This window comes from Gracilinanus agilis, chromosome 2 (assembly GCF_016433145.1).
Source record: "Gracilinanus agilis isolate LMUSP501 chromosome 2, AgileGrace, whole genome shotgun sequence".
NCBI lineage: Eukaryota > Metazoa > Chordata > Mammalia > Didelphimorphia > Didelphidae > Gracilinanus > Gracilinanus agilis.
In genome coordinates this window covers 301,265,260-301,274,865 of record NC_058131.1, presented here as the reverse complement: position 1 = coordinate 301,274,865, position 9,606 = coordinate 301,265,260, and the positions used below count along the sequence as shown (strand labels likewise).

Below are 9,606 nucleotides of genomic sequence, written 5' to 3'. Positions count from 1 at the left end.
GGGGGGGTGGAAGGGGAAAGGTGGAGCATGAATCATGTAACCATGTTAAAAATGAATATTAATAAATGTTAAAAAAAAACTGAATCGGTCTAATGGTAAATAAGAGGCACAAAAATTCACTAAAGAAAAAACTTCCTAAAAAGTAGAATCAGCCAAATGGAAAGAGATAAAGGTCACTGAGGAAAAAAATTTCCTAAAAATTAGAATTAGTCAAACCTACAAACTCAATGAGTTGTTTCCTTCAAGAAATCATAACTTATAAAATTATTTATTAATGTTTTCACACACAAAAAAATCAGACAAAAGAATAAAAAAAAAGAGAAGAAAATAGGAAATCTCATTGGAAAAAAATGATCTGAAAAGTAGATCAAGGATAAATTAAGAATTATTTGAGGGTACATCTAAGTGGTTCGGTAGCTTGAGAGCCAATCTAGAGACAGGAGCTCCTGGGTTCAAATCTGTTCTCAAATACTTTCTAGCTGTGTAACTGTTGGGAAGTCACTAACCTTCATTGCCTAGCCCTTACTACTTCTGCCTTCGAACCAATACATGGTGTATTGATTCTGAGAAGGAAGGTAAGGGATTAAAAAAAAAATTATTGGTCTATCTACTAAAATTTATGATTTTATAAAACCCTAGACATCATATTTTAAGAAATTATAAAGAGGAACTGTCCCAATAACTAAAATCCAGAGAGTAAAATAAGAAATGGAAAAAAATCCACTACAATCACCACCTGAAAAAGATTTTAAGATGAAAACTACCAGGGATATTATAAGCAAATTCTAGAGCTTCTAGGTCAAGGAGAAAATAGTGCAAATAGCCAGAAGGAATAAAATATTAGAATCACACAAGATTTAGCAGCTTCCAAGTTAAAAGAGGGGTAGCTTAGAATATGATATTCTGGAAGGCAAAGGAACTAGGATTACAATTAGGAATAACCTACCCTGAAAAACTGAGTATAACCCTTCAGGGGAAAAAAATTCAATGAATAAAAGAGGACTTCCAAGTATTCCCAATGAAAAAAACTGGAAATAGAAAATTTGACATGCAACCTAAGATTTGAGAAGCATAAAAAAGTAAACATGAAAGAAAAATCTTAAGGTATTCAATAAGGTTAAACTATATCTCTATATGGAAAGATGATACATGTAACTCCTAAAAATTTTACCATTATTAGGGTAGGTAGGAATCTATGTGAACAGAGGGAATAGGTGTAAATCCTATGTTGGGGTGATCTCAAATAAAATAAAATAAAGGGATGGAAAAAAAGGGATGTACTGGGAGAGAGGAAGGGAAAGAAAGAATGGGGGAAATTATCTCACAATAAAAAAGTATGCAAGGAAAAGCTTTTACAGTTGAGGGGAAAATGAGGAGGGGTCATGGTAAGACACTTGAATCTACCTCTCATTGGAATTGGTTCAAAGACAGAAAAATACACACACACACACACACACACACACACACACACACACACACACACACAGATGAGTATAGAAATCTATCTCATCCAAAAGAAAAGAAGGGGAAGTAATTGAGAGAAAGAGGCATGATAAAAGGGAAGGTGAATTAAGAGAAGAAGTGGTCAGAAGCAAAAATGACTGGAGAAGAAGCAGGATAAAGAGTGAAGAATGAAAAGAAAACAGGATGGAAGGAAACCAAGTCAGTCATCATAACTGTGAATAAGATGAATTCACTCATAAATTGGAAGTGGAATTCCAGAATCTAAGGATATGTTGTTTACAGAAGACACACACACAATTAAAATAAGGGACTAGAGTAGAATCTAATATGCTTCAGCTGAAGTAAAAAAGGCAGGGGGAGCAATTATGAACTCGGATAAAGCAAAAGCAAAAACAGACCCAAGTAAAAGAGATAATCAGAGAAACTACATTTTTCCAAAAGTCATAAACAATGAAGTAATGTCAAAAAAATTCACAGCAAGTTTCTCTGAAAGAAGACTCATTTCTTAAATATGAAGGAACAGAGTCAAATTTCTAAAAATAAAAGCCATTTCCCAACTGATAAATAGTGAAGGGATATGAACAGGCAGTTTTCAGAAGAATTCAAAGCTATCTACAATCATATGAAAAAATGCTCTAAATCACTACTGAATAGTGAAATGCAAATTAAAACAATTTGGAAGTACCACCTCAAACCTATCATAAATGACAAATGCTGGTAAAGATATGGGAATATACCAGTGATGGGCAAACTACAGCCATTGGCCCCCTGAAATGTTCTATCTTCCCACACACACACATTATTCCTAATCTGATGAATACAATGAGTAGGATACAATACAATGAAACTTCGAAAGAGCTGCCTTAGAAACAGACTGACAGATGAACATTTCCTTTCCTTTGGTCCCCTCTTTAAAAAGTTTGCCCATCACTGGAATATACTATTGGTGGAGTAGTGAACTGGCTCAGGTATTCAGGAGAACAATTTGAAACTATGCCCAAAGGACAATAAAATTATGTATATTTTTTGATGCAACACTACCACCATGAGGTTTGTATTCCAAAGAGATCAAAGAAAACGAAAAGAATCTATAGCATAAAAATATAGCAGCTTTTTTTTTGTGGTGGCAAAGAACTGGAAATGGAATGGATGGCCATCAACTGGAAATTGACTGAACAAGTTGTGGTATATGATTGTGATAGAACATTATAGTGCTATAAGAAATGATGAGAGGAATTGTTTCAGAAAAACTTGAGAAGACCTAACATGAACTGATGCAAAGTGAAGGGAGAAGAACTGGGAGATCATTGAGCACTGCAGTAGCAATGTTGTAAGGATGATCAGCTGTTAAAGACTTAGCTGCTCTGATCAATACAAAGATCCAAAACAGTTCAGAAGGAATCATGATGAAAATTGTTATCCACATCCAAAGAATGAACTGATGAACTCTGAGTATAGAGGATGTAAGTTTTCTCACTTTATCTTTTTTTTTTTTTTTTTTTTAATTTTTGGCAACATGGCCAATATGGAAATAGGTCTGGCATGATTTTACATGTATAATGGGTATCATATTGCCTACCTTCTCAGTTGGTGGGAGAGAAGCTAAAAGGAATAAGAATTTAGGACTCAAAATTTTTCTTAAAGTTAGAAATAATTTTTAAAAAAGTTTTAAAAAGAAAAAACTGCCCTAAGATTTTTGGTATATCTTTTAAGCTAATTTCACACCCACCTGCCTCTGCCTCTCTCCCCACGCGCCCCCATAAAAAAACTTTATTGTCAAAAGCTATGCCCAACTGGCTAATCCCTTCACTATCTGGCTCAATAATTTCTGTGACTCCCTATTACCTCTACAAAGACAATACAAACTCCTATTTAGTATGTGAACTCCTCAAAACTTGGCTCCAATGTATCTTTCCAGTTTCACACACTTTATTCCCTTCCACACATTCTACAAGTCAGCCAAAATGGTGTTCTTTTCGTTTCTCATAAATGATACTCAATTTCAGGTTTGTGCCTCTGTACCAGATATCCTTCAAGCCTAGAATGCACTTCCTTTTCAATTCCACCTCTAAGAATCCATTTAAAATTCAACTTCATCATTACTTTCTACATTCTTTCTTGATTCCCCAGAGTTCCTAGGTCCTTCATTTATCAAAATGTCTTGCATAGGGGGCAGCTGGGTAGCTCAGTGGAGTGAGAGTCAGGCCTAGAGACAGGAGGTCCTAGGTTCAAACCCGGCCTCAGCCACTTCCCAGCTGTGTGACCCTGGGCAAGTCACTTGACCCCCATTGCCCACCCTTACCACTCTTCCACCTATGAGAGAATACACCGAAGTACAAGGGCAAATAAATAAACAAATAAACAAATAAATAAATAAATAAATGTCTTGCATAGTTTTTGTTTACATTCATATATACGTATGTTGAAGAGCATAAAGTATAGCAGTTACTGGTCTTGGAACCCAGGAGAACAAGGTTTAAGTTCTACCTCTAATAGCTGTTGGCCTTGTGACCCTGAGCAAGTCGCCTGACTTTTTAGGGCTCTAGACCAGTGGTAACAAACTTGTTGCCCTCAAAACTCTCTACTACAGCAGAACCAGATTAATATTGCATTGGAAAACACTTAACAAAATAAATAAAAATATAACATGTTATTTTGTGGGTTTTTAAGTCAATATGCCATCTACAAGGGGCTATTTCTATGTAAGCTTGTCATCACTGCTCTCAACAACTCACTATCAGTCCCACTGACAGGAGTTCAAACCAAGGCAAATGAGGCAAGAGTGAGGTGGTATTAGAGCAAAGCTTTATTTAGAGGGAAAGAGGGGGCAGAGGGATGGGAGGCAGATAGCAATTGAAGTGGAATGGGGTACAGAGAGAGAAGGGGAAAGCAAGTGGATGGCCAGGGGTCTCCACCTGGGTGGAAAAGGAAGCAATTTTTATAGGGTGACTGTCTGGGATGAGTAGCCTCTTGGTTCGAGTGAGGTTACTTGGGTTCAGTTCATTGGATGGCCCTGAGGAGGTTGGCTTTGGGAGTGGGAAGTTCCCAGGCATGGTGGTCAGTGATGCAGGAGGTCATTTGTCTAGGCCTGACAGGAAAATCCTGATATCCTGCCAGGTTTTACTGGGGCTTTGTCTCATGGTTTGGTCAGGTGCCGGAGTGGAGATGGGGGGAGCTATTGGTCTCAACAAGGATAAGGGAAAGGTGGGGCTTTGGTCTCAAGGTCTATCACTCATTAGAACTTTTAAGTTGCAGCAATGGTGTTAAATTCCATTGGTAGAATGAATTTCCTCATCAAGGGATACTCTTCTCTTAATCAGCAGGTTCAGTCCATATTCCAATATAGATGTTATCTTCCTCTCAGAGCATCTTTAGTATCCTTAATGTGTAGCTAGTACACTAAACCCAGTTGGAACTTGGATAAATATTTGTTGATTAGATAAGTGGGGGTAGGGGAGGGAGAAATCCAAGAGGATATAAAGGCTAAAGTTTGGGTTATTGATAAAATAAGAATGCTTTCAATAGAAATAAGGAAGTGTAGGGGGGAGTAGACTTATAGAATCCTAGATACAGTAGCTAGGGCTCAGAGGCCATCTAACTCAACCCCCTCAATTTAGAGATGAAGAAAAGGAGGTTCAGGAATGTTAAATGACCTGTTAAAAATATTATAAGAAAATAAGAATTTCTGGATTTAGAATTTTGAGTTTAAGATACTGTTGGAATAGTTAGGTAAAGATAGCCAGCCAAGAGCAGTGTGGAACTCAGGAAAGAGATTAGGCCTAGATAAATAGATTTGGCAGTCATCTGCTTAAGAGATAATTGAGATCTTGGGAACTAAAAAGTTCATCAAAAGAAGGTGTAGAGAAAAGAGTAGTTCTTTTACTCTTTCTTCCCAGACTCTCAAAAGCATTCTCTCCAACATCTGTTCTAAATATCTTTTCTTCTTAAACCAATACCATGTCTTTCCCACCATCACTCTCAGCAGAGGAACTTGCTTCATACTTTAAAAAAAAAAAAAAAAAGAAGTCCTCTAATGTATACTTACTTGTCACTCTTATTCTATCCCTCATATCATCCTAGCACCATCTCTTATCTCCCCTTTCTTTGCTCCAATTTTGCTCTCCTCCTAGGCCAACCTTTCTTCTTGTATCCATCTCTCCTCACTGGCAAATCCTTTTGGGCCTTTCTGTTTATCCTCTGGATCTTTTTCTGCTTCTTACAAACATGCCTAGATCTTTCATTAAAAAAAAAAAAAAAAAAAAACCCAAACCATTCTTTTGACTCCCACTCCCTCAAGTTATTTTCCTTTATCTCTCCTTTCACAGCCTAGAAAAAAAGTTATGTTTGTTGTCTCTACTTCCTCAATTTCCACTCATGTTTATTACACTCTATTATCTAATTTCTGTCTCTACCACTTGATTTAGTCTCTTTAAAGTTCTCTCTCAATTGCTAAACCTTTTCCCTCAGGTCCATTCTTCTTGACTCTTGGTAAAATCTGTCACTGTTGGGGCAGCTGGGTAGCTCAGTGGATTGAGAGTCAGGCCTAGAGACGGGAGGTCCTAGGTTCAAATCTGACCTCAGACATTTCCCAGCTGTGTGACCCTGGGCAAGTCACTTGACCCCCATTGCCTACCCTTACCACTCTTCTGCCTTGGAGCCAATACACAGTATTGACTCTAAGACGGAAGGTAAAGGTTTAAAAAACAAAACAAAACAAAAAAATCTGTCACTGCTGGCCACCCATTTCCTGGGTTTTCTTGACACTCTTCCTTATTGTTCTCCTACCTCTTTTCATTTCCTTTGCAGGATCACCTTCCATGTCCCACATCATTTACAAGTATATTCCAGGATTTGTCTTGGACCCTATTCTCTCTTGTGGCAAATAAAATTACAATTAAGGAGTGTTAATTTTTTTAAAATGGGATCTATCTGCATCTTGTAATCTTTGCAAAGGGATCTCTACCAGACTGTCTCCTAGAAAGAGATAAAAATTCCCCTAATTGCAAGGACAGTTACCATATCTTTTGGGGAAGGTACCAAGTTAACTTACTGAGTTTAACCAAACAGTTGTCCTGAAAGTATCCCAGGGGCTACTGGTATGAAAGACAACAACAAATTTCTAAAAAATTATAACTTTAACTAGGAGGGAAAGTTAAATTCCTGAGCTCAACTCAAGGACACAGAAAAGGTACTTTAGGCAGATGAAGATTCTATCACAAAATAAATTCAATACAATATAGAAACAAAGTAGTAATTTAATTTTCTTCACTTTTGGTAAATTCATTAACTTCCATTGGCTCAACTACTGCCTCTGTGTAGATCAGTGGTTCCCAAACTTTTTTGGCCTACTGCCCCCTTTCCAGAAAAAATATTACTTAGTGCCCCCTGGAAATTATGAAACTATTTATTGAACTGAGAATAGAATGTAATACAAAAAAGTGTGGCCATCACTGCCCCCCTGGATTGCCGCAGCGCCCACTTTGGGAATCGCTGGTGTAGATGAATCCCAAATTAACATACTCATCTCTCATCTTTTTCCTGAGCATTAGTTTCACATGTCCAGCTGCCTGTTAGACAGCACCTGGATGTCCCATTTTAAGCCCAACAAGTCTAAAACAGAATTTTTCAAATTTCTTACTATACTGAGGCTTAATCTTGAGGTCCCTAAACTTGTTTTTAAACAATATGACAAGTATATAATGGGTTTCCTTTATTATCTTATGTATTTTAAAAATATGATTCTGAGAAAGAATCTATAGCCATGGCCAGAGGGGATACTCAGAACCCTCTCTGTGGGCACATCCATTATCACCCCAGCAGAATTCACCAGAGTTCATCACTAGAAAGCCAGAGGGACTAAGAGCCAGGCTAATCCCCTCCTCCTTTCCCCAAGCACCTGAGGTCATCACCTGCCCCTCTAAAAGGTTCACCATCACTGGTCTATAGGCTTCACTACACTGCCAAAAAGATCTCACTCTAGACCTGTTTCTCCTCCTACCTTCACTATTTCTGTTGAGGGCACCACCCAGGCTGGAAAATCTCAAGTCATTCTCTATTCTTCTGTTTTCCTCATCCAAATGGTTACTAAGTGTTATCAAATCTACCCTTGCAGTATGTCACACCTGCCTCATTCTCTCTATTCATATGGTCACCACCTTCCTAGTTCAGGCCCTTATCACTTTTTGTCTGGTCCTTTGCTAGAGCCTCCTACTTTATCTATCAGTCCCTAAGTTTTCCCTTTTCCAATCTATCCTCCACCACTTGCCAAATTGGTAGTTCTAAATCACATAGTTCCAACTTCCCTGGTCAAATCTTCTTTAGTTTCTGTGTTGCCTGTATAATAAAACACCAACTCTTTTAGCTTTTAAAGTTCTTTAAAATCTTGTTCTAATATCTTCCCAAACTGTTTTCACATTATTCCCCCTTATACACTCTATGTTCCTGCCAAAATGGCCTCTCTGCTGCTTCCTTAATATGCTACTCCACCCCCTACCTGCATACCTTTGCACAGGCTGTCTCCTGTGCCTAGAATGCTCTTTTCTTACCACCACTTCTTGAAATCTCTTGCTCCCTTCAAGGCTTATCCCAAGTGTTACTTCAAGAGTCCACCGTTGCTACACACACACACACACACACACACACACACACACACACACACACACACACACCATATTTTACACATACTTTGCATTTAATTATTTGTACTCATGTTGTTACCCAAGTCTCCAGCAAAATTTAAGCTCCTTCTCTGCAATTCTGGCACCTAAAGAAGTGTCAAGAATATGATAGGTGAGGGAACTGGGTGGTTCAATGGATAGAAAGCAGACCTGCAGATGACAGAAGGTCCTGAGTTCAAATCTGCATTGAGACATTTCCTAGCTACAACACACTCTAAGACAGAAGGTAAGAGTTTAAAAAAAAAAAGACTATAAAAGGCTTTTAATAAATGCATCAAGGAACACTCAAAACTGCATCTTTTCTCTCCTCAATCTCCCAACCCACCATAACAAGGAATTGAAGTATATTTTTTAAACGTTTCTAGAATAAGATTAGATGTTCCCTATCCTCAATATTAAAGTCAAATAAAGTCTTTTATTTCAATATAACTCCAACTCCCACAACCTAATTGGCTTATTTTTCACTCTTGTGTAGGCTTGAAATAGAAAAAAGATTTTTTCTCATCCATAGTTAAGTTAAAAGCAATAATTTAAACATGAGTTAATTTTTTGATAAAGAAGGAAGTTCAAAAAACTGGAAGCATATGTGGTGCCTTAGACATGAAATAGTGAAGGCCTTGGGAAGGAGGAGAAAGGAGCTAATCCAAGAAATCTTTTATGGAATCTCCATGTTAGAAGAGAACTTAAAGCCAACTATTCCATTTAGTAACTCCACAAGAAGATTTTCTCTATAACAACCACTACAAATGGTCATCCAGCTTCCACTTAAAAACCTCCAAAAAAAAAAAAAAGAAAAAAAAAAAGACCTCCAATAATAGGGAACCAGTTGGCTCCCAAAGGAGTATTTTCATTATAACAACTTTGTTATGAAATCATTCCTATATCAATTTGAAACTTTCCTCTCTGCAAATTTCAACCATCTGAAAAAAGTGTCTTTCCAAAGAGTAAGAGTTACCAAAAAAAAAAAAAGGGGGGGTGGGGTGGGGGTGATAAATGAAAGGATCTGGAAATCTCTAATGTAAAGAAGAAAAGACTTAAGATGTGATAGCTATTTTCAGTGTTTGAAGGAATAGCATTTAGACTTAACTTTGCAGACTCCAGAGAGGCAGTGGTAAGAAAAGAGCATGTTACTACAAAGATGTGGAGGTGGGAAATGGAGAAGTGTATTCAGGAAGCAGCAAAGAGGTCATTTCGGCAGGAACATAAGATGTATAAGGAGTAATGAGAAATCAGTTTGGATCATTTCTGACATCCGTGGTAAATGAAGCGAAATTGGGAAATACTTCTTGGTGGAGTTGGCAACTGACGGTAGGATTTCAACAGGTGGGAACAACCGCTTAACAAGTGCCTACTTTGTGCCAGACCTCGATGGGCCGAGGGGTCCGGGGTCCAAGGGTCCTCGGTTTTATGCTGAAAGGACCTGAGGAGCAGGCAGGACCTGGGGCTGGTGGCAGGCATAGGGGCG

The 9,606-nt window shown here is 38.0% G+C and overlaps 1 protein-coding gene across 1 annotated transcript in view; it reads right to left on the bottom strand.

The window, feature by feature from the left end:
• N4BP1 (NEDD4 binding protein 1) overlaps positions 1-9,606 on the bottom strand; it is a 79,066-nt gene that overhangs the window by 66,185 nt on the left and 3,275 nt on the right. The gene's annotated exons all lie outside the window — the stretch shown is intronic.